A 27062-nucleotide genomic window follows, 5' to 3' on the forward strand; every position below is an offset into this window, starting at 1 on the left:
ATCAGCTTAAAAGAATGAACTATTTAGAGGATATGCAGGAGGGAAGTACATACCAAAAGGAACAATATGAAACTTAGTCTGCAGCTGTCGTAGCCCATAAGTAGTGCACATGATTTCTCACTTTTAATAATAAACACCATGAATGTGGCAGTAAATGTCCACAACCACGCTGTCCAATGAACCTGCTGGGGAAAACAGAAGAAATGTCCAGTTACCAAATGTTGGAGAAGAAGAAGACACACTGATATCAGCTTAAAAGAATGAACTATTTAAAGTATATCCGGGAGCGAAGTACATACCAAAAGGAACAATGTGAATCTTAGTCTGCGGCTCTCATAGCCAATAAGTAGTGCACTTGATCTCTCACTTTTAATAATAAACACCATGAACGTGAGAGAAATTTTCCACAACCATGCAGTCCAATGAACCTGCTGGGAAAAACAGAAGGAATGTCCAATTACGGAACGTTGCAGAAGAAGAAGACACAATGATATCAGCTTAAAACAATGAACTATTTAAAGGATATCCAGGAGAGAAGTACATACCAAAAGGAACAATGTGAAACTTAGTCTGCGGCTCTCGTAGCCCATAAGTAGTGCACATGTTCTCTCACTTTTGATAAAAAACACCATTAATGTGAGAGTAAATTTTTACAACCACGCAGTCCAATGAACCTGCTGGGGAAAACATAAGGAATGTCCAGTTACGAAATGTTGGAGAAGAAGAAGACACACTGATATCTGCTTAAAAAAATGAACTATTTAAATCATATCCAGGAGAGTAGTACATACAAAAAGGAACATTGTGAAACATAGTCTTCAGCTCTCGTAGCCCATAAGTAGTGCACATGATCTCTCACTTTTAATAATAAACACCATGAATGTGAGAGTAAATTTCCACAACCTGCTGGGGAAAGCAGAAGGAATGTCCAGTAAAAAATGTTGGAGAAGAAGAAGACACACTGATATCAGCTTAAAAGAATAAACTATTTAAAGGATATCCAGGAGAGAAATACATACCAAAAGGAACAATGTGAAACTTAGTCTGCGGATCTCGTAGCCCATAAGTAGTGCACATCATCTCTCACTTTTAATAATAAACACCATGAATGTGAGAGTAAATTTCCAAAACCGCGCAGTCCAACGAACCTGCTGTGGACAACAGAAGGAATGTCAAGTTACGAAATGTTAGAGAAGAAGAAGACGCACTGATATCAGCTTAAAAGAATGAACTATTTAAAGGATATCCAGGTGAGAATTACATAACACAAGGAACAATGAGATACTTAGTCTGCGGCTCTCGTAGCATGAAGTAGTGCACAAGATCTCTCACTTTTAATAATAAGCACCATGAATGTGAGAGTAAATTTCCACAACCACGCAGTCCAATGAACCTGTTGGGGAAAACAGAATGAATGTCCAGTTACGAAATGATGGAGAAGAAGAAGACACACTGATGTCACCTTAAAAGAATGAACTATATAAAGGATATCGAAGAGAGAAGTACATACCAAAAGGAACAATGTGAAACTTAGTCTGCAGCTGTCCTAGCATATAAGTAGTGCACATGATCTCTCACTTTTAATAATAAACACCATGAATGTGAGAGTAAATTTCCACAACCACGCAGTCCAATGAACCTGCTGGGGAAAACAGAAGGAATGTCTAGTTACCAAATGTTGGAGAAGAAGAAGAAACACTGATAGCAGCTTAAAAGAATTAACTATTCAAATGATATCCAGGAGAAAAATATATAACAAAAGGAACAATGTGAGTCTTAGTCTGCGGCTCTCGTAGCCCATAAGTAGTGCACATTAACTCTCACTTTTAATATTAACACCTTGAATGTGAGAGTAAATTTTTACAACCAGCCAGTCCAGTGAAACTGCTGGGGAAAACAGGAGGAATGTCCAGTTACGAAATGTTGGCGAAGAAGTAGACACACTGATATCAGCTTAAAAGAATGAACTATTTAAAGGATATCCAGGAGAAAAGTACATACCAAAAGGAACAATGTGAAACTTAGTCTGCGGCTGTCGTAGCATGAAGTAGTGCACATGATCTTTCACTTTTAATAATAAACACCATGAATGTGAGAGTAAATTTACACAACCTCGCAGTCCAATGAACCTGCTGGGGAAAACAGAAGGAATGTCAATTTACGAAATGTTAGAGAAGAAGAAGACACACAGATATCAGGTTAAAAGAATGAACTATTTAAAGGATATCCAGGAGAGAAGTACATACCAAAAGGAACAATGTGAAACTTAGTCTGCGGCTCCCGTAGCATGTAGTAGTGCACATGATCTCTCACTTTTAATAATTAACACCATGAATGTGAGAGTAAATTTTCACAACCACGCACTCCAATGAACCTGCTGGGGAAAACAGAATGAATGTCCAGTTAGGAAATGTTGCAGAAGAAGAAGACACACTGATATCAGCTTAAAAGAATGAACTATTTAGAGGATATGCAGGAGGGAAGTACATACCAAAAGGAACAATATGAAACTTAGTCTGCAGCTGTCGTAGCCCATAAGTAGTGCACATGATTTCTCACTTTTAATAATAAACACCATGAATGTGGCAGTAAATGTCCACAACCACGCTGTCCAATGAACCTGCTGGGGAAAACAGAAGAAATGTCCAGTTACCAAATGTTGGAGAAGAAGAAGACACACTGATATCAGCTTAAAAGAATGAACTATTTAAAGTATATCCGGGAGCGAAGTACATACCAAAAGGAACAATGTGAATCTTAGTCTGCGGCTCTCATAGCCAATAAGTAGTGCACTTGATCTCTCACTTTTAATAATAAACACCATGAACGTGAGCGAAATTTTCCACAACCATGCAGTCCAATGAACCTGCTGGGAAAAACAGAAGGAATGTCCAATTACGGAACGTTGCAGAAGAAGAAGACACAATGATATCAGCTTAAAACAATGAACTATTTAAAGGATATCCAGGAGAGAAGTACATACCAAAAGGAACAATGTGAAACTTAGTCTGCGGCTCTCGTAGCCCATAAGTAGTGCACATGTTCTCTCACTTTTGATAAAAAACACCATTAATGTGAGAGTAAATTTTTACAACCACGCAGTCCAATGAACCTGCTGGGGAAAACATAAGGAATGTCCAGTTACGAAATGTTGGAGAAGAAGAAGACACACTGATATCTGCTTAAAAAAATGAACTATTTAAATCATATCCAGGAGAGTAGTACATACAAAAAGGAACATTGTGAAACATAGTCTTCAGCTCTCGTAGCCCATAAGTAGTGCACATGATCTCTCACTTTTAATAATAAACACCATGAATGTGAGAGTAAATTTCCACAACCTGCTGGGAAAAGCAGAAGGAATGTCCAGTAAAAAATGTTGGAGAAGAAGAAGACACACTGATATCAGCTTAAAAGAATAAACTATTTAAAGGATATCCAGGAGAGAAATACATACCAAAAGGAACAATGTGAAACTTAGTCTGCGAATCTCGTAGCCCATAAGTAGTGCACATCATCTCTCACTTTTAATAATAAACACCATGAATGTGAGAGTAAATTTCCAAAACCGCACAGTCCAACGAACCTGCTGTGGACAACAGAAGGAATGTCAAGTTACGAAATGTTAGAGAAGAAGAAGACACACTGATATCAGCTTAAAAGAATGAACTATTTAAAGGATATCCAGGTGAGAATTACATAACACAAGGAACAATGAGATACTTAGTCTGCGGCTCTCGTAGCATGAAGTAGTGCACAAGATCTCTCACTTTTAATAATAAGCACCATGAATGTGAGAGTAAATTTCCACAACCACGCAGTCCAATGAAATTGCTGTGAAAAACAGGAGGAATGTCCAGTTACGAAACGTTGGAGAATAAGAAGACACACTGATATCAGCTTTAAAAAATGAACTATTTTATGAACATCCAGGAGAGATGTACATACCAAAAGGAACAATGTGAAACTTAGTCTGCGGCTCTCGTAGCCCATAAGTAGTGCACATTAACTCTCACTTTTAATAATAAACACCTTGAATGTGAGAGAAAATTTTTACAACCACGCAGTCCAATGAACCTGCTGGGGAAAACAGAATGAATGTCCTGTTACGAAATGTTGGAGAAGAAGAAGACACACTGATATCATCTTAAAGGAGTGAACTATTTAATGGATATCCAGGAGAGAAGTACATACCAAAAGGAACAGTGTGAAACTTAGTCTGCGGCTCTCGTAGCCCAAAAGTAGTGCACTTGATCTCTCACTTTTAATAATAAACACCATGAATGTGAGAGTAAATTTCCACAACCACGCAGTCCAATGAACCGTCTAGGGAAAACAGAATGGATGTCCAGTTATGAAATGTTGGAGAAGAAGAAGACACACTGATGTCAGCTTAAAATAATGATCTATTTAAAGGATATCCAAAAGAGAAGTACATACCAAAAAGAACAATGTGAAACTTAGTCTGTGGCTCTCATAGCCCATAAGTAGTGCACATGGTCTCTCACTTTTTATAATAAGCACCATGAATGTGAGAGCAAATTTCCACAACCATGCAGTCTAATGAGCCTGCTGGGAAAAGCAGATGCAATGTTCTGTTACGAAATGTTGCAGAAGAAGAAGACACACTGATATCATCTTAAAAGAATGATCTATTTACTGGATATCTAGGAGAGAAGTACATACCAAAGGGAACAATATGAAAATTCATCTGCTGCTCACGTAGCCCATCAGTAATGCACATGATCTCTCACTTGTATAATAAACACCATGAATGTGAGAGTAAATTTCCAATACCACGCAGTCCAATGAACCTGCTGGGGAAAACAGAGGGAATGTCCAGTTATGAAATATTGGAGAAGAAGATGACACAGAGATGTCAGCTTAAAAGAAAGAACTATTTAAAGGATATCTAGAAGAGAAGTACATACCAAAAGGAACAATGTGAATCTTAGTCTGCGGCTCTCGTAGCTCATAAGTAGTGCACAAGATCTCTCACTTTTAATAGTAGACACCATGAATGTGAGAGAAAAATTTCCACAACCATGCAGTCTAATGAGCCGTCTGGGAAAAGCAGATGCAATGTCCTGTTACGAAATGTTGCAGAAGAAGAAGACACACTGACATCATCTTAAAAGAATGATCTATTTACTGGATATCTAGGAGAGAAGTACATACTAAAAGGAACAATATGAAAATTCATCTGCGGCTCTCGTAGCCCATAAGTAGTGCACAAGATCTCTCACTTTTAATAATAAACACCATGAATGTGAGAGTAAATTTCCACAACCACGCAGTCCAATGAACCTGCTAGGGAAAACAGAATGGATGTCCAGTTATGAAATGTTGGAGAAGAAGAAGACACACTGATATCAGCTTAAAAGAATGAACTATTTAAAGGAGATCCAGGAGAGAAATACATACCAAAAGGAACAATGTGAAACTTACTCTGCGGCTGTCGTAGCATGAAGTAGTGCACATGATCTCTCGCTTTTAATAATGAGCACCATGAATGTGAGAGTAAATTTCCACAACCAAGCAGTCCAATGAACCTGCTGGGGAAAGCAGAAGGAATGTCCAGCTACGAAATGTTGCAGAAGAAGAAGACACAATGATATCAGCTTAACAGAACGAATTATTTAAAGGATATCTAGGAGAGAAGTACATACCAAAAGGAACAATGTGAAACTTAGTCTGCGGCTCTCGTAGCCCATAAGTAGTGCACATGATCTCTGACTTTTAGTAATAAACACCATGAATGTGAGAGTAAATTTCCACAACCACGCGGTCCAATGAACCTTCTGGGGAAATCAGAAGTAATGTCCAGTTACAAAATGTTGGAGGAGAAGTAGACACACTGATATCAGCTTAAAAGGATGAACTATTTAAAGGAGTATCCAGGTCAGAAGTACAAACCACAAGGAACTATGTGAAACTTAATCAGCGGCTCTCGTATCCCATAAGTGGTGCAGAGGATCTCTGACTTTTAATAATAAACACCATGAATGTGAGAGTAAATTCCCACAACCATGCAGTCCAATGTACCAGCTGGGGAAAACGGAAGGAATGTCCAGTTACGAAATGTTGGAGAAGAAGAAAACACACTGATATCAGCTTAACAGAACGAATTATTTAAAGGATATCCAGGAGAGAAGTACATACCAAAAGGAATAATGTGAAACTTAGTATGCGGCTCTCGTAGGGCATAAGTAGTGCACATGATCTCTCACTTTTAATAATAAACACCATGAATGTGTGAATAAACTTCCACAACCACTCAGTCCATTGAACCTGCTGGGGAAAACAGAAGGAATGTCCAACTACGAAATGTAAGTGAAGAAGAAGGCACACTGATATCAGGCTAAAAGAATGAACTATTTAAAGGATATCCAGGAGAGAAGTACATACCAAAAGGAACAATGTGAAACTTAGTCTGCGGCTCTCGTAGCCCGTAAGTAGTGCACATGATCTCTCACTTTTAGTAATAAGCACCATGAATGTTAGAGTAAATTTTAACAACCACGCAGTCCAATGAACCTGCTGGGAAAAACAGAAGGAATGTCAGTTACGAAAAGTTGGAGAAGAAGATGACACACTGATATCAGCTTAAAAGAATGAACTATTTAAAGGATATCCAGGAGAGAATACATACTAAAAGGAACAATGTGAAACTTAGTCTGAGGCTGTCGTAGCATGAAGTCGTGCACATGATCTCTCACTTTTAATAATAAACACCATGAATGTGAGAGTAAATTTCCACAATCACGCAGTCCAATGAACCTGCTGGGGAAAACAGAAGGAATGTCCAGTAACAAAATGTTGGAGAAGAAGAAGACACACTGATATCAGCTTAAAAGAATGAACTATTTAAAGGATATCCAGGAGAGAATACATACCAAAAGGAACAATGTGAAACTTAGTCTGCGGCTGTCGTAGCATGAAGTCGTGCACATGATCTCTCACTTTTAATAATAAACAGCATGAATGTGAGAGCAACTTTCTACAATAACGCAGTCCAATGAACCTGCTGGGGAAAACAGAAGGAATGTCCAGTTACAAAATGTTGGTGAAGAAGAAGACATACTGATATCAGCTTAAAGGAATGAACTATTTAAACGATATCCAGGTGGGAAGTACATACCAAAAGGAACAATGTGAAACATAGTCTGCAGCTCTCGTAGCCCATAAGTAGTGCACATGATCTCTCACTTTTAATAATAAAAACCATGAATGTGACAGTAAATTTTTACAACCACATAGTCCAATGAACCTGGTGGGGAAAACAGAAGGAATGTCCAGTTACGAAATGTTGGAGAAGAAGAAGACCCAATGATATCAGCTTAAAAAAATGACTTATTTAAATAATATCCAGGAGAGTAGTACATACCAAAAGGAACAATGTGAAACTTAGTCTGCGTGTCTCGTAGCCCATATGTAGTGCATATGATCTCTTACTTTTAATAATAAACACCATGAATGTGAGAGTAAATTTCCACAACCATGCAGTCCAATGAACCTGCTGGGGAAAACAGGAGGAATGTCCAGTTACAAAATGTTGGAGAAAAAGAAGACACACTGATATCAGCTTAAAAGAATGAACTATTTATATGATATCCAGGAGAGAATTACATACCAAAAGGAACAATGTGAAACATAGTCTGCGACTCTCGTAGCCCATAAGTAGTGCACATGTTGTCTCTCTTTTAATAATAAACACCATGAATGTGAGAGTAAACTTCCACAACCACTCAGTCCAATGAACCTGCTGGGGAAAACAGAAAGAATGTCCATTTACGAAATGTTGGAGAAGAAGAAGACACACAGATATCAGCTAAAAAGAATGAACTATTTAAAGGATATCCAGGAGAGAAGTACATACCAAAAGGAACAATGTGAACCTTAGTCTGCGGCTCTTGAAACCATTAAGTAGTGCACATGGACTCTCACTTTTAATAATAAACACCAAGAATGTGAGAATAAACTTCCACAACCTCGCAGTCCAATGAACCTGCTCGGAAAAAAAGAAGGAATGTACAGTAATGAAATGTTGCAGAAGAAGAGGACACAATGATATCAGCTTAAAAGAATGAATTATATAAAGATATCCAGGAGAGAAGTACATACCAAAAGGAACAATGTGAAAATTAGTCTGCGGCCCTTGTAGCCCGTAAGTAGTGCACATGATCTCTCACTTTTAATAATAAACACCAAGAATGTCAGAATAAACTTCCACAACCACGCAGTCCAATGAACCTGCTGGGAAAAACAGAAGGAATGTCCAGTTACGAAATGCTGCAGAAGAAGAAGACACACTGATATCAGCTTAAAAGAATGAATTATTTAAAGGATATCCAGGAGAGAATACATACCAAAAGGAACAAAGTGAAACTTAGTCTGTGGCTGTCGTAGCATGAAGTCGTGCACATGACCTCTCACTTTTAATAATAAACACCATGAATGTGAGAGTAACTTTCTACAATAACGCAGTCCAATGAACCTGCTGGCGAATACAGAAGGAATGTCCAGTTACTAAATGTTGGACAAGAAGACACACTGATAACAGCTTAGAAGAATGAACTATTTAAATGATATCCAGGATAGAAGTACATACCAAGAGGAACAATGTGAAACTTAGTCTGCGGCTCTCGTAGCCCATAAGTAGTGCACATGATATCTCACTTTTAATAAAAAACACCATGAATGTGAGAGTAAATTTTTACAACCACGCAGTCCAAAGAACCTGCTGGGGAAAATATAAGGAATGTCCAGTTACGAAATGTTGGAGAAGAAGAAGACACACTGATATCAGCTTAAAAAAATAACTATTTAAATCATATCCAGGAGAGTAGTATATACCAAAAGGAACAATTTGAAACTTAGTCTGCATCCCTCGTAGCCCATAAGTGGTGCACATGGTCTCTCACTTTTAATAATAAACACCATGAATGTGAAAGTAAATTTCCACAACCACGCAGTCCAATGAACCTGCTGGGGAAAACAGAAGGAATGTCCAGTTACGAAATGTTGGAGAAGAAGAAGACACATTGATGTCAGGTTAAAGGAATGATCTATTTAAAGGTTATCCAGGAGAGAAGTACATACCAAAAGGAATAATGTGAGACTTAGTCTGCAGCTCTCGTAGCCCATAAGTAGTGCACAAGATCTCTCACTTTTAATAATAAACACCATGAATGTGAGAGTAAATTTCCGCAACCACGCTGTCCAATGAACCTGTTGGGGAAAACAGAAGAAATGTCCAGTAACCAAATGTTGGAGAAGAAGAAGACCCACTGATAACAGCTTAAAAGAAAGAACTTTTAAAAGACTATCCAGGAGAAAAGTACATACCAAAAGGAACAATGTAAATCTTAGTCTGCGGCACTCGTAGCCCAAAAGTAGTGCACTTGATCTCTCACTTTTAATAATAAACACCAAGAATGTGAGAGGAAATTTCCTCAACCACGCAGTCAATTAACCTGCTGGGAAAAACAGAAGGAATGTCCAGTTACGAAATATTGCAGAAGAAGAAGACACAATGATGTCAGCTTAAAACAATGAACTATTTAAAGATATCCAGGAGAGAAGTACATACCAAAAGGAACAATGTGAAACTTGGTCTGCAGCTCTCGTAGCCCATAAGTAGTGCACATGGTCTCACACTCTTAATAATAAGCACCACGAATGTGAGAGTAAAGTTCCACAACCACGCAGTCCAATGAACCTGCTGTGTAAAACAGAAGGAATGTCCAGTTACAAAACGTTGGAGAAGAAGAAGAAGCACTGATATCAGCTTAAAAAAATGAACTATTTTAAGGACATCCAGGAGAGAAGTACATACCAAAAGGAACAATGTGAAACTTAGTCTGCGGCTCTCGTAGCCTATAAGTAGTGCACATGATCTCTCACTTTCAATAATAAACACCATGAATGTGAGAGTAAATTTCCAAAACCATGCAGTGGAATGAACCTGCTGGGGAAAACAGAAGAAATGTCCAGTTACTAAATGTTGCAGAAGAAGAAGACACAATGATATCAGCTTAAAACAATGAACTATTTAAAGGATATCCAGGAGAGATGCACATACCAAAAGGAACAATGTGAAACTTAGTCTGCGGCTCTCGTAGCCCATAAGTAGTGCACATGATCTCTCACTTTTAATATTAAACACCATGAATGTGAGAGTAAATTTCCACAACCATGCAGTCCAATGAACCTGCTGGGGAAAAAAGGAGGAATGTCCAGTTACGAAATGTTGGAGAAGAAGAAGACACATTGATGTCAGCTTAAAGGAATGATCTATTTAAAGGATATCCAGGAGAGAAGTACATACCAAAAGGAACAATGTGAAACTTAGTCTTCAGCTCTCGTAGCCCATAAGTACTGCACATGATCTCTCACTTTTAATAATAAACACAGTAAATGTGAGAGTAAATTTCCACAACCATGCAGTCCAATGAACCTGCTGGGGAAAACAGAAGGAATGTCCAATTACGCTATGTTGGAGAAGAAGAAGACACACTGATATCAGCTTCAAAGAATGAACGATTTAAATTATATCCAAGAGAGAAATACATACCAAAAGGAACAATGTGAAACTTAGTCTGCGGATCTCGTAGCCCATAAGTAGTGCACATCATCTCTCACTTTTAATAATAAACACCATGAATGTGAGAGTAAATTTCAAAAACCGCGCAGTCCAATGAACCTGCTGGGAAAAACAGAAGGAATGTCCAGTTACGAAATATTGCAGAAGAAGAAGACACACTGATATCAGCTTAAAAGAATGAACGATTTAATTGATATCCAGGAGAGAATTACATACCAAAAGGAACAATGTGAAACTTAGTCTGCGTTTCTCGTAGCCCATAACTAGTGCACATGATCTTTCACTTTTAATAATAAACACCATGAATGTGGCAGTAAATGTCCACAACCATGCTGTCCAATGAACCTGCTGTGGACAACAGAAGGAATGTCAAGTTACGAAATGTTAGAGAAGAAGAAGACACACTGATATCAGCTTAAAAGAATGAACTATTTAAAGGATATCCAGGTGAGAATTACATAACACAAGGAACAATGAGATACTTAGTCTGCGGCTCTCGTAGCATGAAGTAGTGCACAAGATCTCTCACTTTTAATAATAAGCACCATGAATGTGAGAGTAAATTTCCACAACCACGCAGTCCAATGAACCTGCTGGGGAAAACAGAATGAATGTCCAGTTACCAAATGTTGGAGAATAAGAAGACACACTGATAGCAGCTTAAAAGAATGAACTATTCAAATGATATCCAGGAGAAAAGTATATAACAAAAGGAACAATGTGAGTCTTAGTCTGCGGCTCTCGTAGCCCATAAGTAGTGCACATTAACTCTCACTTTTAATAATAAACACCTTGAATGTGAGAGAAAATTTTTACAACCAGCCAGTCCAGTGAACCTGCTGGGGAAAACAGGAGGAATGTCCAGTTACGAAATGTTGGCGAAGAAGTAGACACACTGATATCAGCTTAAAAGAATGAACTATTTAAAGGATATCCAGGAGAAAAGTACATACCAAAAGGAACAATGTGAAACTTAGTCTGCGGCTGTCGTAGCATGAAGTAGTGCACATGATCTTTCACTTTTAATAATAAACACCATGAATGTGAGAGTAAATTTACACAACCTCGCAGTCCAATGAACCTGCTGGGGAAAACAGAAGGAATGTCAATTTATGAAATGTTGCAGAAGAAGAAGACACACTGATATCAGCTTAAAAGAATGAACTATTTAGAGGATATGCAGGAGGGAAGTACATACCAAAAGGAACAATATGAAACTTAGTCTGCAGCTGTCGTAGCCCATAAGTAGTGCACATGATTTCTCACTTTTAATAATAAACACCATGAATGTGGCAGTAAATGTCCACAACCACGCTGTCCAATGAACCTGCTGGGGAAAACAGAAGAAATGTCCAGTTACCAAATGTTGGAGAAGAAGAAGACACACTGATATCAGCTTAAAAGAATGAACTATTTAAAGTATATCCGGGAGCGAAGTACATACCAAAAGGAACAATGTGAATTTTAGTCTGCGGCTCTCATAGCCAATAAGTAGTGCACTTGATCTCTCACTTTTAATAATAAACACCATGAACGTGAGAGAAATTTTCCACAACCATGCAGTCCAATGAACCTGCTGGGAAAAACAGAAGGAATGTCCAATTACGGAACGTTGCAGAAGAAGAAGACACAATGATATCAGCTTAAAACAATGAACTATTTAAAGGATATCCAGGAGAGAAGTACATACCAAAAGGAACAATGTGAAACTTAGTCTGCGGCTCTCGTAGCCCATAAGTAGTGCACATGTTCTCTCACTTTTGATAAAAAACACCATTAATGTGAGAGTAAATTTTTACAACCACGCAGTCCAATGAACCTGCTGGGGAAAACATAAGGAATGTCCAGTTACGAAATGTTGGAGAAGAAGAAGACACACTGATATCTGCTTAAAAAAATGAACTATTTAAATCATATCCAGGAGAGTAGTACATACAAAAAGGAACATTGTGAAACATAGTCTTCAGCTCTCGTAGCCCATAAGTAGTGCACATGATCTCTCACTTTTAATAATAAACACCATGAATGTGAGAGTAAATTTCCACAACCTGCTGGGGAAAGCAGAAGGAATGTCCAGTAAAAAATGTTGGAGAAGAAGAAGACACACTGATATCAGCTTAAAAGAATAAACTATTTAAAGGATATCCAGGAGAGAAATACATACCAAAAGGAACAATGTGAAACTTAGTCTGCGAATCTCGTAGCCCATAAGTAGTGCACATCATCTCTCACTTTTAATAATAAACACCATGAATGTGAGAGTAAATTTCCACAACCACGCAGTCCAATGAACCTGCTAGGGAAAACAGAATGGATGTCCAGTTATGAAATGTTGGAGAAGAAGAAGACACACTGATGTCAGCTTAAAATAATGATCTATTTAAAGGATATCCAAAAGAGAAGTACATACCAAAAAGAACAATGTGAAACTTAGTCTGTGGCTCTCATAGCCCATAAGTAGTGCACATGGTCTCTCACTTTTTATAATAAGCACCATGAATGTGAGAGCAAATTTCCACAACCATGCAGTCTAATGAGCCTGCTGGGAAAAGCAGATGCAATGTTCTGTTACGAAATGTTGCAGAAGAAGAAGACACACTGATATCATCTTAAAAGAATGATCTATTTACTGGATATCTAGGAGAGAAGTACATACCAAAGGGAACAATATGAAAATTCATCTGCTGCTCACGTAGCCCATCAGTAATGCACATGATCTCTCACTTGTATAATAAACACCATGAATGTGAGAGTAAATTTCCAATACCACGCAGTCCAATGAACCTGCTGGGGAAAACAGAGGGAATGTCCAGTTATGAAATATTGGAGAAGAAGATGACACAGAGATGTCAGCTTAAAAGAAAGAACTATTTAAAGGATATCTAGAAGAGAAGTACATACCAAAAGGAACAATGTGAATCTTAGTCTGCGGCTCTCGTAGCTCATAAGTAGTGCACAAGATCTCTCACTTTTAATAGTAGACACCGTGAATGTGAGAGAAAAATTTCCACAACCATGCAGTCTAATGAGCCGTCTGGGAAAAGCAGATGCAATGTCCTGTTACGAAATGTTGCAGAAGAAGAAGACACACTGACATCATCTTAAAAGAATGATCTATTTACTGGATATCTAGGAGAGAAGTACATACTAAAAGGAACAATATGAAAATTCATCTGCGGCTCTCGTAGCCCATAAGTAGTGCACAAGATCTCTCACTTTTAATAATAAACACCATGAATGTGAGAGTAAATTTCCACAACCACGCAGTCCAATGAACCTGCTAGGGAAAACAGAATGGATGTCCAGTTATGAAATGTTGGAGAAGAAGAAGACACACTGATATCAGCTTAAAAGAATGAACTATTTAAAGGAGATCCAGGACAGAAATACATACCAAAAGGAACAATGTGAAACTTACTCTGAGGCTGTCGTAGCATGAAGTAGTGCACATGATCTCTCGCTTTTAATAATGAGCACCATGAATGTGAGAGTAAATTTCCACAACCAAGCAGTCCAATGAACCTGCTGGGGAAAGCAGAAGGAATGTCCAGCTACGAAATGTTGCAGAAGAAGAAGACACAATGATATCAGCTTAACAGAACGAATTATTTAAAGGATATCTAGGAGAGAAGTACATACCAAAAGGAACAATGTGAAACTTAGTCTGCGGCTCTCGTAGCCCATAAGTAGTGCACATGATCTCTGACTTTTAGTAATAAACACCATGAATGTGAGAGGAAATTTCCACAACCACGCTGTCCAATGAACCTTCTGGGGAAAACAGAAGTAATGTCCAGTTACAAAATGTTGGAGGAGAAGTAGACACACTGATATCAGCTTAAAAGGATGAACTATTTAAAGGAGTATCCAGGTCAGAAGTACAAACGACAAGGAACTATGTGAAACTTAATCAGCGGCTCTCGTATCCCATAAGTAGTGCAGATGATCTCTGACTTTTAATAATAAACACCATGAATGTGAGAGTAAATTCCCACAACCATGCAGTCCAATGAACCAGCTGGGGAAAACGGAAGGAATGTCCAGTTACGAAATGTTGGAGAAGAAGAAAACACACTGATATCAGCTTAAAGGAATGAACAATTTAAAGGATATCCAGGAGAGAAGTACATACCAAAAGGAATAATGTGAAACTTAGTATGCGGCTCTCGTAGGGCATAAGTAGTGCACATGATCTCTCACTTTTAATAATAAACACCATGAATGTGTGAATAAACTTCCACAACCACTCAGTCCATTGAACCTGCTGGGGAAAACAGAAGGAATGTCCAACTACGAAATGTAAGTGAAGAAGAAGGCACACTGATATCAGGCTAAAAGAATGAACTATTTAAAGGATATCCAGGAGAGAAGTACATACCAAAAGGAACAATGTGATACATAGTCTGCGGCTCTCGTAGCCCGTAAGTAGTGCACATGATCTCTCACTTTTAATAATAAGCACCATGAATGTTAGAGTAAATTTTAACAACCACGCAGTCCAATGAACCTGCTGGGAAAAACAGAAGAAATGTCAGTTACGAAATGTTGCAGAAGAAGAAGACACAATGATATCAGCTTACAACAATGAACTATTTAAATGATATCTAGGAGAGAAGTACATACCAGAAGGAACAATGTGAAGCTTTGTCTGCGGCTCTTGTAGCACATAAGTATTTCACATGATCTCTCACTTTTAGTAATAAGCACCATGAATGTGAGAATAATCATCCACAACCACGCAGTCCAATGAATCTGCTGGGGAAAACAGTAAAAATGTCCAGTTACGAAATGTTGCAGAAGAAGAAACACACTGATATCAGTTTAAAAGAATGAACTATTTAAAGGATATCCATGAGGAGGTACATAGCAAAAGGAACAATGTGAAACTTAGTCTGAGGCTGTCGTAGCATGAAGTCGTGCACATGATCTCTCACTTTTAATAATAAACACCATGAATGTGAGAGTAAATTTCCACAATCACGCAGTCCAATGAACCTGCTGGGGAAAACAGAAGGAATGTCCAGTAACAAAATGTTGGAGAAGAAGAAGACACACTGATATCAGCTTAAAAGAATGAACTATTTAAAGGATATCCAGGAGAGAATACATACCAAAAGGAACAATGTGAAACTTAGTCTGCGGCTGTCGTAGCATGAAGTCGTGCACATGATCTCTCACTTTTAATAATAAACAGCATGAATGTGAGAGCAACTTTCTACAATAACGCAGTCCAATGAACCTGCTGGGGAAAACAGAAGGAATGTCCAGTTACAAAATGTTGGTGAAGAAGAAGACATACTGATATCAGCTTAAAGGAATGAACTATTTAAACGATATCCAGGTGGGAAGTACATACCAAAAGGAACAATGTGAAACATAGTCTGCAGCTCTCGTAGCCCATAAGTAGTGCACATGATCTCTCACTTTTAATAATAAAAACCATGAATGTGACAGTAAATTTTTACAACCACATAGTCCAATGAACCTGGTGGGGAAAACAGAAGGAATGTCCAGTTACGAAATGTTGGAGAAGAAGAAGACACAATGATATCAGCTTAAAAAAATGACTTATTTAAATAATATCCAGGAGAGAAGTACATACCAAAAGGAACAATGTGAAAATTAGTCTGCGGCTCTTGTAGCCCGTAAGTAGTGCACATGATCACTCACTTTTAATAATAAACACCAAGAATGTCAGAATAAACTTCCACAACCACGCAGTCCAATGAACCTGCTGGGAAAAACAGAAGGAATGTCCAGTTACGAAATGTTGCAGAAGAAGAAGACACAATGATATCAGCTTAAATCAATGAACTATTTACAGGATATCTAGGAGAGAAGTACATATTAAAAGGAACAATGTGGAACTTAGTCTGCGGCTCTCGTAGCCCATAAGTACCGCACATGAAATCTCACTTTTAATAATAAACACCATGGATGTCAGAGTAAATTTCCACTACCACGCAGTCCAATGAACCTGCTGGGGTAAACAGAATGAATGTACAGTTACAAAATGTTGGAGAAGAAGAAGACACACTAATATCAGCTTAAAAGAATGAACTATTTAAAGGATGTCCAGGAGAGAAGTTCATACCAAAAGGAACAATGTGAAACTTAGTCTGCGGTTCTTGTAGCCCATAAGTAGTGCACATGATCTCTCACTTTTAAGAATAAACACGATGAATGTGAGAGTAAATTTCCACAATCTCGCAGTCGAATGAACCTGCTGGGGAAAACAGGAAAAAATGTCCAGTTACGAAATGTTGGAGAAGAAGAAGGCACACTGATATCAACTCGAAAGAATGAACTATTTAAATGATATCCAGGATAGAAGTACATACCAAAAGGAACAATGTGAAACTTTTTCTGCGGCTCTCGTACCACATAAGTAGTGCACATGATCTCTCACTTTTAATAATAAACACCATGAAAGTGAGAGTAAATTTTGACAATCACGCAGTCCAATGAACCTGCTGGGGAAAACAGAAGGAATGTAAAGTTACGAAATGATGGAGAAGAAGAAGACACACTGGTGTCAGCTTAAAAGCATGAACTATTTAAAGGATATCCAGGAGAGAAGTACATACCAAAAGGAACAATGTGAGACTTAGTCTGCGGCTCTTGAAACACCTAGGTAGTGCACATGGTTTCTCTCTTTTAATAATTAACACAATGAATGTGAGAATAAACTCCCACAACCACGCAGTCCAATGAACCAGCTGGGGAAAACAGAAGGAATGTCTAATTACGAAATGTAGCAGTAGAAGAAGACACACTGATATCAGCTTAAAAGAATGAACTATTTAAACGATATCCAGAAGGGAAATTCATACCAAAAGGAACAATGTGAAACTTAGTCCGTGGTTCCCGTAGCATGTAGTAGTGCACATGATCTCTCACTTTTAATAATAAACACCATGAATGTGAGAGTAAATTTCCACAACCACGCAGTCCAATGAACCTGCTGGGGAAAACAGAATGAATGTCCAGTTACGAAATGTTGCAGAAGAAGAAGACACACTGATATCAGCTTAAAAGAATGAACTATTTAGAGGATATCCAGGAGGGAAGTACATACCAAAAGGAACAATGTGAAACTTAGTCTGCGGCTCTCGTAGCCCGTAAGTAGTGCACATGATCTCTCACTTTTAATAATAAACACCATGAATGTGAGAGTAATTTTTCCACAATCACGCAGTCCAATGAACCTGCTGGGAAAAAAAGAAGGAATGTCCAGTTACGAAATGTTGGAGAAGAAGAAGACACACTGATATCAGCTTAAAAGAATGAACTATATAAAGGATATCCAAGATGGAAGTACATACCAAAAGGAACAATGTGAAACTTAGTCTGCAGCTGTCGTAGCCCATAAGTAGTGCACATGATCTTTCACTTTTAATAATAAACACCATGAATGTGAGAGTCAATTTCCACAACCACGCTGTCCACTGAACCTGCTGGGGAAAACAGAAGAAATGTCCAATTACCAAATGTTGGAGAAGAAGAAGACACACTGATAACAGCTTAAAAGAATGAACTATTTAAAGGATATCCAGGAGAAAAGTACATACCAAAAGGAACAATGTGAATCTTAGTCTGCGGCTCTTGTAGCCCAAAAGTAGTGCACTTGATCTCTCACTTTTAATAATAAACATCATGAATGTGAGAGGAAATTTCCACAACCACGCAGTCCAAAGAACCTGCTGGGAAAAACAGAAGGAATGTCCAGTTACGAAATATTGCAGAAGAAGAAGACACAATTATATCACCTTAAAACAATGAACTATTTAAAGGATATCCAGCAGAGAAGTACATACCAAAAGGAACAATGTGAAACATAGTCTGCAGCTCTCGTAGCCCATAAGTAGTGCACATGATCTCTCACATTTAATAATAAACACCATGAATGTGCAAGTAAATTTCCACAACCATGCAGTCCAATGAACCTGTTGGGGAAAACAGAAGAAATGTCCAGTAACCAAATGTTGGAGAAGAAGAAGACACACTGATAACAGCTTAAAAGAATGAACTTTTAAAAGGCTATCCAGAAGAAAAGTACATACCAAAAGGAACAATGTAAATCTCAGTCTGCGGCACTCGTAGCCCAAAAGTAGTGCACTTGATCTCTCACTTTTAATAATAAACACCAAGAATGTGAGAGGAAATTTCCTCAACCACGCAGTCCAATGAACCTGCTGGGAAAAACAGAAGGAATGTCCAGTTACGAAATATTGCAGAAGAAGAAGACACAATGATATCAGCTTAAAACAATGAACTATTTAAAGGATATCCAGGAGAGAAGTACATACCAAAAGGAACAATGTGAAACTTAGTCTGCAGCTCTCGTAGCCCATAAGTAGTGCACATGGTCTCTCACTCTTAATAATAAGCACCATGAATGTGAGAGTAAATTTCACCAACCACGCAGTCCAATGAACCTGCTGGGAAAAACACAAGGAATGTCCAGTTACGAAATATTGCAGAAGAAGAATTTACAATGATATCAGCTTAAAACAATGAACTATTTAAAGGATATCCAGGAGAGAAGTACATACCAAAAGGAACATTGTGAAACTTAGTCTGCAGCTCTTGTAGCCCATAAGTAGTGCACATGATTTCTCACATTTAATAATAAACACCATGAATGTGAGAGTAAATTTCCACAACCATGCAGTCCAATGAACCTGCTGGGGAAAACAGGAGGAATGTCCAGTTACGAAATGTTGGAGAAGAAGAAGACACACTGATATCATCTCGAAAGAATGAACTATTTAAATGATATCCAGGATAGAAGTACATACCAAAAGGAACAATGTGTAACTTTTTCTGCTGCTCTCGTAGCACATAAGAAGTGCACATGATCTCTCACTTTTAATAATAAACACCATGAATGTGAGAGTAAATTTTTTGACAACCACGTGGTCCAATGAACCTGCTGAAGAAAACAGAAGGAATGTCCCGTTACGAAATGTTAGGGTAGAAGAAGACACACTGACATCAGCTTAAAAATATGAACTATTTAAAGGATATCCAGGAGAGAAGTACATACCAAAAGGAACAATGTGAAACATAGTCTGCGGCTTTCGTAGCCCATCAGTAGTGCACAAGATCTCTCACTTTTATAATAAACACCATGAATGTGAGTGTAAATTTTTACAACCACACCATCCAATGAACCTGCTGGCGAACACAGAAGGAATGTCCAGTTACCAAATGTTGGAGAAGAAGAAGACACACTGATATCAGCTTAAAAGAATGAACTATTTAAAGGATATCCAGGAGAGAAAACAAACCAAAAGGAACAAAGTGAAACTTAGTCTGCGGCTCTCGTAGCCCGTAAGTAGTGCACATGATCTCTCACTTTTAATAATAAGCACCATGAATGTGAGAGTAAATTTCCGCAACCACACAGACCAATGAACCTTTTGGGAAAAACAGAAGGAATGTCCAGTTACGAAATGTTGGAGAAGAAGAAGACACACTGATATCAGCATAAAAGAATGAACTATATAAAGGACATCCAGGAGAGAAATACATACCAAAAGGAACAATGTGAAAGTTAGTCCGCGGCTCACCTAGCATGTAGTAGTGCACATGATCTCTCACATTTAATAATTAACACCATGAATGTGAGAGTAAATTTCCACAACCATGCAGTCCAATGAACCTGCTGGGGAAAACAGAATGAATGTCCAGTTACGTAATGTTGCAGAAGAAAAAGACACAATGATATCAGCTTAAAAGAATGAACTATTTAGAGGATATCCAGGAGGGAAGTACATACCAAAAAAAAACAATGTGAAACTTAGTCTGCAGCTCTTGTAGCCCATAAGTAGTGCACATGATCTCTCACATTTAATAATAAACACCATGAACTTGGCTGTAAATGTCCACAAGCACGCTGTCCAATGAACCTACTGGGGAAAACAGAAGAAATGTCCAGTTACGAAATATTGCAGAAGAAGAAGACACAATGATATCAGCTTGAAACAATGAACTATTTAAAGGATATCCAGGAGAGAAGTACATACCACAAGGAACAATGTTAAACTTAGTCTGCAGCTCTCGTAGTCCATAAGTAGTTCACATTATCTCTCACATTTAATAATAAACACCATGAATGTGAAAGTAAATTTTTACAACCACGCAGTCCAATGAACCTGCTGGGGAAAACAGGAGGAATGTCCAGTTACGAAATGTTGGAGAAGAAGAAGACACACTGATATCAACTTAAAAAAATGAACTATTTAAATGTTATCCACGAGAGTAGTACATACAAAAAGGAACAATGTGAAACTTAGTCTGCGTCTGTCGTAACCCCTAAGTACTGCACATCATCTCTCACTTTTAATAATAAACACCATGAATGTGAGAGTAAATTTCCAAAACCACGCAGTCCAACCAACCTGCTGGGAAAAACAGAAGGAATGTCAAATTACGAAATGTTAGAGAAGAAGAATACACACTGATATCAGCTTAAAAGAAACAACTATTTAAAGGATATCCAGGAGAGAAGTTCATACCAAAAGGAACAATGTGAAACTTTGTCTGCGGTTCTTGTAGCCCATAAGTAGTGCACATGATCTCTCACTTTTAATAATAAGCACCATGAATGTGAAAGTAAATCTCCACAACCACGCAGTCCATTGGACCTGCTGGGAAAAACAGAAGGAATGTCCAGTTACGAAATGTTGGAGAAGAAGAAGACACACTGATATCAGCTTCTTAGAAAGAACTATTTAAAGGATATCCAGGAGAGAAATTCATACCAAAAGGAACAACGTGAAACTTAGTCTGCGACTCTCATAGCATGAAGTAGTGCACATGATCTTTCACTTTTAATAATAAACACCATGAATGTGAGAGTAAATTTCCACAACCATGCAGTCCAATGAACCTCCTTGGGAAAAAGAATGAATATCCAGTTACGAAATGTTGGAGAAGAAGAAGACACATTGATTTCAGCTTAAAAGAATGAACTATATAAAGGATAACCAAGACAGAATTACATACCAAAAGGAACAATGTGAAACTTAGTCTGCAACTGTCGTAGCCCATAAGTAGTGCACATGATCTCTCACTTTTAATAATAAACACCATGAATGTGAGAGTAAATTTTGACAATCACGCAGTCCAATGAACCTGCTGGGGAAAACAGAAGGAATGTAAAGTTACGAAATGATGGAGAAGAAGAAGACACACTGGTGTCAGCTTAAAAGCATGAACTATTTAAAGGATATCCAGGAGAGAAGTACATACCAAAAGGAACAATGTGAGACTTAGTCTGCGGCTCTTGAAACACCTAGGTAGTGCACATGGTCTCTCTCTTTTAATAATTAACATAATGAATGTGAGAATAAACTCCCACAACCACGCAGTCCAATGAACCAGCTGGGGAAAACAGAAGGAATGTCTAATTACGAAATGTAGCAGTAGAAGAAGACACACTGATATCAGCTTAAAAGAATGAACTATTTAAACGATATCCAGAAGGGAAATTCATACCAAAAGGAACAATGTGAAACTTAGTCCGTGGCTCCCGTAGCATGTAGTAGTGCACATGATCTCTCACTTTTAATAATAAACACCATGAATGTGAGAGTAAATTTCCACAACCACGCAGTCCAATGAACCTGCTGGGGAAAGCAGAATGAATGTCCAGTTACGAAATGTTGCAGAAGAAGAAGACACACTGATATCAGCTTAAAAGAATGAAGTATTTAGAGGATATCCAGGAGGGAAGTACTTACCAAAAGGAACAATGTAAAACTTAGTCTGCGGCTCTCGTAGCCCGTAAGTAGTGCACATGATCTCTCACTTTTAATAATAAACACCATGAATGTGAGAGTAAATTTCCACAATCACGCAGTCCAATGAACCTGCTGGGAAAAAAAGAAGGAAAGTCCAGTTACGAAATGTTGGAGAAGAAGAAGACACACTGATATCAGCTTAAAAGAATGAACTATATAAAGGATATCCAAGATGGAAGTACATACCAAAAGGAACAATGTGAAACTTAGTCTGCAGCTGTCGTAGCCCATAAGTAGTGCACATGATCTTTCACTTTTAATAATAAACACCATGAATGTGAGAGTCAATTTCCACAACCACGCTGTCCACTGAACCTGCTGGGGAAAACAGAAGAAATGTCCAATTACCAAATGTTGGAGAAGAAGAAGACACACTGATAACAGCTTAAAAGAATGAACTATTTAAAGGATATCCAGGAGAAAAGTACATACCAAAAGGAACAATGTGAAACTTAGTCTGCGGCTCTCGTAGCCCAAAAGTAGTGCACTTGATCTCTCACTTTTAATAATAAACATCATGAATGTGAGAGGAAATTTCCACAACCACGCAGTCCAAAGAACCTGCTGGGAAAAACAGAAGGAATGTCCAGTTACGAAATATTGCAGAAGAAGAAGACACAATTATATCACCTTAAAACAATGAACTATTTAAAGGATATCCAGCAGAGAAGTACATACCAAAAGGAACAATGTGAAACATAGTCTGCAGCTCTCGTAGCCCATAAGTAGTGCACATGATCTCTCACATTTAATAATAAACACCATGAATGTGAAAGTAAATTTCCACAACCATGCAGTCCAATGAACCTGTTGGGGAAAACAGAAGAAATGTCGAGTAACCAAATGTTGGAGAAGAAGAAGACACACTGATAACAGCTTAAAAGAATGAACTTTTAAAAGGCTATCCAGGAGAAAAGTACATACCAAAAGGAACAATGTAAATCTTAGTCTGCGGCACTCGTAGCCCAAAAGTAGTGCACTTGATCTCTCACTTTTAATAATAAACCCCAAGAATGTGAGAGGAAATTTCCTCAACCACGCAGTCCAATGAACCTGCTGGGAAAAACAGAAGGAATGTCCAGTTACGAAATATTGCAGAAGAAGAAGACACAATGATATCAGCTTAAAACAATGAACTATTTAAAGGATATCCAGGAGAGAAGAACATACCAAAAGGAACAATGTGAAACTTAGTCTGCAGCTCTCGTAGCCCATAAGTAGTGCACATGGTCTCTCACTCTTAATAATAAGCACCATGAATGTGAGAGTAAATTTCACCAACCACGCAGTCCAATGAACCTGCTGGGAAAAACACAAGGAATGTCCAGTTACGAAATGTTGGAGAAGAAGAAGACTTACTGATATCAGCTTAAAAGAATGAACTATATAAAGGATATCCAAGAGAGAAATACATACCAAAAGGAACAGTGTGAAACTTAGTCTGCAGCTGTCGTAGCCAATAAGTAGTGCACATGATCTCTCACTTTTAATAATAAACACCATGAATGTGAGAGTAAATTTCCACAACCACAATGTCCAATGAACCTGCTGGGGAAAACAGAAGAAATGTCCAGTTACAAATTGTTGGAGAAGAAGAAGACACACTGATATCAGCTTAAAAGAATGAACTATTTAAAGGATATCCAGGAGAAAAGTACATACCAAAAGGAACAATGTGAATCTTAGTCTGCGGCTCTCGTAGCATGAAGTAGTGCACTTGATCTCTCATTTCTAATAATAAACACCATGAATGTGAGAGGTAGTTTCCACAACCACGCAGTCCAATGAACCTGCTGGGAAAAACACAAGGAATGTCCAGTTACGAAATATTGCAGAAGAAGAATTTACAATGATATCAGCTTAAAACAATGAACTATTTAAAGGATATCCAGGAGAGAAGTACATACCAAAAGGAACATTGTGAAACTTAGTCTGCAGCTCTTGTAGCCCATAAGTAGTGCACATGATCTCTCACATTTAATAATAAACACCATGAATGTGAGAGTAAATTTCCACAACCATGCAGTCCAATGAACCTGCTGGGGAAAACAGGAGGAATGTCCAGTTACGAAATGTTGGAGAAGAAGAAGACACACTGATATCATCTCGAAAGAATGAACTATTTAAATGATATCCAGGATAGAAGTACATACCAAAAGGAACAATGTGTAACTTTTTCTGCTGCTCTCGTAGCACATAAGAAGTGCACATGATCTCTCACTTTTAATAATAAACACCATGAATGTGAGAGTAAATTTTTACAACCACGCTGTCCAATGAAGCTGCTGAAGAAAACAGAACGAATGTCCAGTTACGAAATGTTGGAGAAGAAGAAGACACACTGATATCAGCTTAAAAAAATGAACTATTCAAAGGATATCCAGGAGAGAAGTACATACCAAAAGGAACAATGTGACACTTATTCTGCGGCTCTCGTAGCACATAAGTAGTGCACATGATCTCTCACTTTTAATAATAAACATCATGAATGTGAGAGTAAATTTTTTGACAACCACGTGGTCCAATGAACCTGCTGAAGAAAACAGAAGGAATGTCCCGTTACGAAATGTTAGGGTAGAAGAAGACACACTGACATCAGCTTAAAAAAATGAACTATTTAAAGGATATCCTGGAGAGAAGTACATACCAAAAGGAACAATGTGAAACATAGTCTGCGGCTTTCGTAGCCCATCAGTAGTGCACAAGATCTCTCACTTTTATAATAAACACCATGAATGTGAGTGTAAATTTTTACAACCACACCGTCCAATGAACCTGCTGGCGAACACAGAAGGAATGTCCAGTTACCAAATGTTGGAGAAGAAGAAGACACACTGATATCAGCTTAAAAGAATGAACTATTTAAAGGGTATCCAGGAGAGAAAACAAACCAAAAGGAACAATGTGAAACATAGGCTGCGGCTCTTGTAGCCCATAAATAGTGCACATGATTTTTCACTTTTAATAATAAACACCATGAATGTGAGAGTAAATACCCACAAACACGCAGTACAATGAACCTGCTGGGGAAAACAGAAATAATGTCCAGTTACGAAATGTTGGAGAAGAAGAAGACTCACTGATATCAGCTGGAAAGAATGAACTATTTAAATGATATCCAGGAGAGAAGTACATACCAAAAGGAACAATGTGAAACTTAGTCTGCAGCTCTCGTAGCCCATAAGTAGTGCACATGATCTCTCACATTTAATAATAAACACCATGAATGTGAGAGTAAATTTCCACAACCATGCAGTCCAATGAACATGCTCGGGAAAACAGGAGGAATCTCCAGTTACGAAATGTTGGAGAAGAAGAAGACACACTGACATCAGCTTAAAAGAATGAACTATTTTGAGGCTATCCAGGAGGGAAGTACATACCAAAAGGAACAAAGTGAAACTTAGTCTGCGGCTCTCGTAGCCCGTAAGTAGTGCACATGATCTCTCACTTTTAATAATAAGCACCATGAATGTGAGAGTAAATTTCCGCAACCACACAGACCAATGAACCTTTTGGGAGAAACAGAAGGAATGTCCAGTTACGAAATGTTGGAGAAGAAGAAGACACACTGATATCAGCTTAAAAGAATGAACTATATAAAGGATATCCAGGAGAGAAATACATACCAAAAGGAACAATGTGAAAGTTAGTCCGCGGCTCACCTAGCATGTAGTAGTGCACATGATCTCTCACATTTAATAATTAACACCATGAATGTGAGAGTAAATTTCCACAACCATGCAGTCCAATGAACCTGCTGGGGAAAACAGAATGAATGTCCAGTTACGTAATGTTGCAGAAGAAAAAGACACAATGATATCAGCTTAAAAGAATGAACTATTTAGAGGATATCCAGGAGGGAAGTACATACCAAAAAAAAACAATGTGAAACTTAGTCTGCAGCTCTTGTAGCCCATAAGTAGTGCACATGATCTCTCACATTTAATAATAAACACCATGAACGTGGCTGTAAATGTCCACAAGCACGCTGTCCAATGAACCTACTGGGGAAAACAGAAGAAATGTCCAGTTACGAAATATTGCAGAAGAAGAAGACACAATGATATCAGCTTAAAACAATGAACTATTTAAAGGATATCCAGGAGAGAAGTACATACCACAAGGAACAATGTTAAACTTAGTCTGCAGCTCTCGTAGTCCATAAGTAGTTCACATTATCTCTCACATTTAATAATAAACACCATGAATGTGAAAGTAAATTTTTACAACCACGCAGTCCAATGAACCTGCTGGGGAAACCAGGAGGAATGTCCAGTTACGAAATATTGCAGAAGAAGAAGACCCAATGATATCAGCTTAAAACAATGAACTATTTAAAGGATATCCAGGAGAGAAGTACATACCACAAGGAACAATGTTAAACTTAGTCTGCAGCTCTCGTAGCCCATAAGTAGTGCACATTATCTCTCACATTTAATAATAAACACCATGAATGTGAAAGTAAATTTTTACAACCACGCAGTCCAATGAACCTGCTGGGGAAAACAGGAGGAATGTCCAGTTACGAAATGTTGGAGAATAAGAAGACACACTGATATCAGCTTAAAAAAATGAACTATTTAAATGTTATCCACGAGAGTAGTACATACAAAAAGGAACAATGTGAAACTTAGTCTGCGTCT

This window comes from Schistocerca gregaria, chromosome 3, assembly GCF_023897955.1.
Source record: "Schistocerca gregaria isolate iqSchGreg1 chromosome 3, iqSchGreg1.2, whole genome shotgun sequence".
NCBI classification, from domain to species: Eukaryota; Metazoa; Arthropoda; class Insecta; order Orthoptera; family Acrididae; genus Schistocerca; species Schistocerca gregaria.